At 35.5% G+C, this 7,008-nt stretch overlaps 1 non-coding gene across 1 annotated transcript; it reads right to left on the minus strand.

Annotated features, from left to right (window-relative positions):
• Nucleotides 1–6,034: 6,034 nt before the first annotated feature.
• On the minus strand, nt 6,035–6,108 carry Mir3964 (microRNA 3964). Its single transcript, NR_039542.1, has one exon. It is a non-coding gene; the product is annotated as a microRNA 3964 (primary transcript).
• Between the last annotated feature and the right edge of the window lie 900 nt (nt 6,109–7,008).

Below are 7,008 nucleotides of genomic sequence, written 5' to 3' on the forward strand. Positions count from 1 at the left end.
TTAAACTTCAGGTCATTTAATTCTGTCATCATTTCTTTCCATTTTGGGGGAATTGTGTGTGATACATAATTGTCCTTATTTTTTTTTTCACTTGCTTCCTATTGGATGCAAGTTGCTGCTAGACGTTTTTAGTTATAAACTCCATTTACTGTTTAACTATTTTCTTGTTTATTAAGGATTTATTTTTACTTTGCATGTATGAGTGTTTGCCTGGAGGTATGTATAACATTGATACGCAATGCCAGCAGATGCCAAAGGAAGAAGATGGGCCACTGAAACTCGAGTTACAGGCAGTTGTGAGGCACTGTGTGGGTTCTGGGAACAGAACCTAGGCCTTTGGCTAAAGCAGAAAATATTCTTAACTGTTGACCCATCTCTCTAGCTACCTCTACTCTACTTTCCTTTCTTGCTTTGGACAAGATTTATTTATTTTCATCTTACATTTAAAGCCCTCTGCATAATAAAATCTAAGAAAAAGCAGAATCTGTATCATAAGTAAAGAAAGAAACTCAGAAAATCTCAATTTTCCTTTATTTTTGTCTTATATTTATTCATTTTATGGTGTTAATAAGTTAATAATAACTATATAGTTAGAATTATGTACTTATTGCAACTTTTCATTCTTAGAGAATTCTGTGCCATATATTTGCATCTTATTTTTAGACAGAATAATCTCTTATAACTATAATTTACAACATGCAGTTGCAAACTAAAGCCTCAGTGTATTTAATAACTTGCTTAGCTGCCCCACATTTGAACGATCTACGGAATGTCCCACTGGCTCCACCCTCTTTTCTTATACTGACTCCACCCGCTTCTCTTACCTAGGATCCTGAATCTCACAGCTCTCATCTGTCTTTACCTGATGTTTCCATTCTCAGTTTATTGTCAGCCATGTTTCAAGTTTCAACATGTTTATTTGTTTTTGTTTTAAAGTACTGTTCTTTTTGTAAACGAAACCATTTCTGTTGTTTCTTAAAACATTCATTTTAATTCTCTAAAATCGATCCTATACAGTCACTTATCAGTTAATTACCATGTTGGTTGCAGTTAATGCCTCTTCAGATAATAAGTAAGGCTCTATTCTTTTGCTTTTATTTTATTCCTCTATTCATTGCCAGTGGGCACACATGTGGCTGAGTGTAGCTATGTCTTATTAGCGTTTTGAACTGTATTCTTTCTTTAGACTTCCATTTATTGGAAGGTATTTTTGTCTTTTTGATCCACAACTTGGAGCTTCATTATACTTCCTATACATCTCAGCTTCTTCTGCAAGTGGTAGAGTAAGTGCAAGATTACACCACCCTGGCCCCTACAAGTTTTCTCTCCACACAGTGAAGCCTTGTACCCTCTTCTTGGTTTACAAATTACATCATTATAAATCAGGTCCCTTTGCTGTAGTGTTACATGGCAGCAAACTCAAGGAGTCTCTCTAAGATGGCGCGTGTGTGCATATGAGAGAGAGAGAGAGAGAGAGAGAGAGAGAGAGAGAGAGAGAGAGAGAGAGAGAGATTTACTAGAGATTTTCTAAGGATTTAACTCACCCTACTTTAGCTGAGCTATATCTCCAGCCAACGGGGGCCTTCCTTAAATCATTAGTCCATTCACAATGGTTTTGTCAACAGCTTAAAAGCCGTCTAATGCTCTGAATGCTCATACTGTCATCTTTAGAATCAATACTCCAATATGTTATTGTCAGAAATCATAGATCTTCAGATCATCTGGATGCAAGCACAACATTCATGTCCACAACTCCCTTTGGTGTGCTTTGTATGTGATGGGCTTTGAATGAAGAATCAGAATAACTATGTATACAAGAAAACCAGTCATACATAGTGTGTAAAAATATTTCACCAAGAAATCTCTAGAAAACCTCTAGTTGTGGTGGGTATTGTTTTGTTTTGTTTTCCTTTTTATTTTTTCTAATCATTCCAAGATTTTAGTGTTTGAGAATTTTACACTTATATAGTGAATTTTGATTAAATCCACCCCCAACCCGGTTCTCTACTTTCCATTTCCCACTCCTATACACCCACCAACACTTTCCTCTCATTTTTTCATATTCCCTTAGGGTATGGGGATGTTTTGTTTTGTTTTTCGAATTGAATCCATTAAACACTGCCTGAATTTGCATAGATGTGGAACAACTTCTGAGATGTAGGTACACATGGTACACATACATGAAAAAAGAATTGAGTCTTCCCACATGATAGCCACCATTTACCAATAGCTGCTTAGAGATGGGTGGGCCTGTTTTCATAGAAACTATGGGTTCAGGTTTGTAATGACCCTTTTATGTTCAACAAATTTTGTATTGCCATAAATTTGAACAACTTCTGGCTATTAAATTTTCTTTCCCCCATTCATCTGACACTGAGGGTAAGGGCTGAAATATAGCTTTTCTATTTGTAGCTTAGCACTCCAGTCTTGGGTTTTGCATGTTAACTTGTTATGGGTCTCATTAATTGTCATCTATAGAATAAAAAACATTCTATAATGAATGATTAGATATTGATTAATCTGTGAATACAAAGATAAGATGTCAAGGGACAATTAAATACTAATCAAATTATTGGGATAATCATACTAGGTTCTCCTCTGAAGCCAAAAACCTATGTAACTATTGGATTTTGGCTTAGTAACAGTACCAATCATTAATTCATTCTCATAGAGTGAATTTAAACTCAATCAAAAAGTGTTTGGTTGAATCTACAACATTAGTACCACTATAGCACTAATGTGCACATCTTTTAAAAAGTTATTTTAGCTAGAATAGTTGGCACCAGAGTAAAATTGTTTTGTGGTCTTTTTCCCCAAGTATCACGCATAGTATTCTCCAGTAACATGCAAGCAGGGTCTTTGCTCTTGGTTTCCCTCCAGAACTTAATGATAAGACTTTTTGTTATTTGTTAGCTCACTGCAAACTTGAGTAATATAGGAAAATCAAGTCTGTATTAACACTTTTAAATAGAATTAATCAATTCCACAGTTGTTTTACTAGTACTTATTTTTATCTCTTGGCCATTTTTAAATAGCATATTACTAAGGTTTGAATGTGCTGTGGCCAAAGGATATGTTAAGTGCTGATACCCAGATTCCTTGACGTTTTCTTAGTGGGAAATAAAATTTCCAAAAGTAATAAACTTAAGGCAGGATCGTGGATAACAGTGATGAATCAATCAGAAAAGCACTTGAGGCACAAAGATGAAGATCCAAGTTCCACCTCAAAATTCATGTAAAATAGCCAGGCAGCACAGATTTCCAATTCAAGGCCAGGAAGATGTAGGCAGAAGGATTTATGTGATGTGTTCACCATGTAGAATCATCAAATCAGTTATTCCTAAGCCCACTAGAGTTTACTCAAAAGTAAACTGGATGATATCCTTGAAGGAGACATCTGAGGTTGTTCTCTGGATCCCACATTTATGTGTACAAACCCACATTGCCCTAGATACACATGGAAAAATAAATAAAAATAAATAAACAAATAAAAGGAATGTGAGATCATCAAAGGGATTCTGATATAACTGATGTCTTTTAAAATCAGAAAATTTGATCAAAAGGAGACAAGCACAGTTAGATTAATGTGAAGATATGAAAGGAGAAATGGAGATAATTGGAATGTTACATGGTGTGCATACTTATACATAACTGATAATAAATCTTATGAATGCACAAATACTTTATAAAATATATCTTTTGTGTGTTAATCATGGAGTCATGAACAACAAGATAGCTGCTGTGACATGGGAACTTAATGCAAGCCCACTCCAGCCCTTTTGTAGTTAGTTCCACAAAATGACAAAGTTAAAAATATTCCCATAAACATTTAAGTGCCTGCACAATAAAGTGATCTGTCATGAATATTCATAAAAAATGAAAAAATTAAACACCATTTTGTGTATTTATTGATACATGTTAAGTTTAAGAATATTTTATGGGCACTTATACTCATTTTATGTGATAATGATAAATGTTAATTTTAAAGTAAATAACTATTTATATACTGTGTAGGATCATGTGGCAACACTATTCCACAAAAGTATTTTTCACAGATTTGTACAGCTGTGTACTCAGTATTATTTTATTTACTGAAAATTAAAAGGTAGTATATATGCTTTTCAAATTTCAAAACACCACAAAATCGTGTGGTTCCACTTCCAAGAATTTTTTTATATTTAATTTTTTGATACTCAAGTGATACTTCACATTCTAAATGTACTCTGAAGATGTGAAAAGAAATCAGAATGATCTGCTTTATAGAAGGGTGTTTTTTTTATTCTTCACATTTTCTGTGATGTATTGACAGTATAAATTTAGCACCTGTATTCACCAGTCTCTGTGGGTAGCTAGGAACATCAGGGAAAGACAAACAGAGCATACAAGGATCAGGACCAAAATAGTTAGAGAAAGTTTCTCTTAAAGCAATTCTGTTTGTGGCCAAAATGGCACTTGCACTATAATGCTTATTACAAAAATATTAAAGATAACCAAAATGTGACCTCAATCAAGATGTCTTTATCAAATGAATTATTGAGAAAGCTGCATGTTAACATGATAGACTATGACTCAGTCAGAGCATGATTAAAACTGTCATTTTCAACAATATTAATGGCTGGGAAGAACTGTGTTAATAGAAACAGGCCAAACACAGAAAGACATGTACCATGTGTTCTATCTCATTTATGGAAGGCAATGAATTAACTTACTGCAAGTATGGAGTGGATACAGGTGACTAGATTTGGAGAAGGGTTGCAGAAGTTGCAGGAAGAAGGGACAAGGGACCTTTAAGGGATGAAAAAGGAGCTGATAAGTGGGTGTGCTAAAGACAGAAGAAGAGAGGCAGCATGAGTAAATAATGTGTGCATGGATTAAAAACTAGAATGTATCCCATTGGTTTACACAATAAACGTGTTACCAATTAGGATAATTTTAAAGAGTATGTCATGAAGTCACTGAACAGTAGAGTGAGCCGCACAGGAATTTTACCATTAATAATTCACTTCATAAGATTTCTTACTACTAGCAAACATACATACTCATGCACACACATTGAGAAATCCATCATTTATAAAAATAATAACTCAAGAGCCTCTGTCCATTGTATAATTCCATCTTTTAAAACAGTGTTCCAGTCATTGTTCTAGCTCTACAATTCCAGTTAAGAAATAGTATTTACTTACTTTGTAGTCATCTAGTTGGGTTTCATACACATATAACATTACATATATATGTATAAATATATATGTTCATATATACACATAAATGTATATATTACTTGTATATAATAAATTAGTATACATGGATATATGCACTTAAAATATATGATATATAATCTAGCTCACAGTTTAAAGGCTTTTTTATTTATTCTCCAAAATAGTGATTCTGTATAGATCAAAACATTAAATTTCTAAATAAATTTCCCAGTAATACCATTGATTAATATCAATATAAGAATTTCATGCTTTCCATGTTCCCTTCTTTGACTTAAATTTAAAATTAATTATATAGATTAAAAATGATTTCATCATACTTTCTTTGTGATAAAGTTTTGATTATTATCCATATGATGTGTGCAATGGGTTATCTTTATGTAATAACAGTCATATCACGGGTGTTCCTCAGAAGTAGTGAACTGGCTAGCATTTTTAGACACTATGTGATCTCTCATATGACTACACTCAATTTAAAATAAAATGAAATGTGTTGTGTGTGTCTAAAATCTATAAAGGGAAAAGTATCTTAAGTATTTTTTAGATGTTAAAGTAGATGTGTATCCTAAAATATGCATTGTTCACAGATGTTAAAATTACAACTACAATCTGTGAAACACAGATCTTAGGACAGCAATGTTTCACAAGAAAAAAAATGATGCAGCCTTCTTTAGTATTTATAGTCATTTGAACAATTATGGCAACCATAAGTTCATATATAACATCCCCATTTGGTGAAACTAGTTGGGAAAGATTAGAAGGTATGACCTTGTTGGAGGAACTATACCATTGGGGTGGCTTTGAGACTTCAGAAGTTTCAAGGCCCATTTAGTGCTTTCTACCTTATGAAGCTGTGAGTTCTCCTTGCTAGCTACATAACTTGGAAAGCAGGCCCTGCACTTCACCCAAGGAGCACATTAGAGCTGGCCCTTTTGGAAGGCAATTGCGTAAGCCACACCAGGGCACCAGAGATCTGGCACTGCCATGCTCCTGCTTGCAAGTAGTGGTGTGGGTGTTGGGTGATGCCCTCCAGTCCCACCTTTTGCCACCTGTAGTAGTCAGGGGAGTTGGCCTAAGGGCATGAGAGCCTAAGACTTCACCCTAATCCCTCACCAACTGTAGCATGTGGAAGAGCAGGCTCTGTACCTTCCCTGGGCAACACATTGGAGCTGGCCCCTCACAGGCTGCAGGACTTGGGAGAGTGAGTGCTGCACCTTGACTGTGAAGGTGGTTTTGGAGGTGTGGGTGTGAGACCATGAGACCAAGAGAGGAATGGAATATTACTCACTTATTAAAAACAATGACTTCATGAAATTTGCAGGCAAATGGATGGAACTTGAAAATATCCTGAGTGAGGTAAAAAATAACACACATTGTGTGTACTCACTGATAAGTGGACATTAACCCAAAAACTCAGAATATCCAAGATACAATTCACAGACCATATAAAGCTCAAGAAGAAGGAAGGCCAAATTGTGGATGCTTTGGTCCTTCTTAGAAGGGGGAACAAAATACTCACAGGGGGAAATATGTAGACAAAGTGTGGAGCAGAGACTGAAGGAAAGGCCATCCAGAGACTGTCTCACCTGGGGGATCCATCCCAAATACAGTCACCAAACTTGGATGCTATTTCAGATGCCAGGAAGTGTTTGCTGACTGAAGCCTGATATGGCTGTCTCCTGAAAGGCTCTGCCAAGAACCAGACAAATACAGAGGCGTATGTTTGCAGCCAACCATTGGACTGAGTGCAGGGCCCATGATGGAGGAGTTGGAGAAGGGATTGAAGGAGCTGAGG

The sequence above is a fragment of the Mus musculus genome, chromosome 15 (genome assembly GCF_000001635.26).
Source record: "Mus musculus strain C57BL/6J chromosome 15, GRCm38.p6 C57BL/6J".
In the NCBI taxonomy this organism is placed as follows: domain Eukaryota; kingdom Metazoa; phylum Chordata; class Mammalia; order Rodentia; family Muridae; genus Mus; species Mus musculus.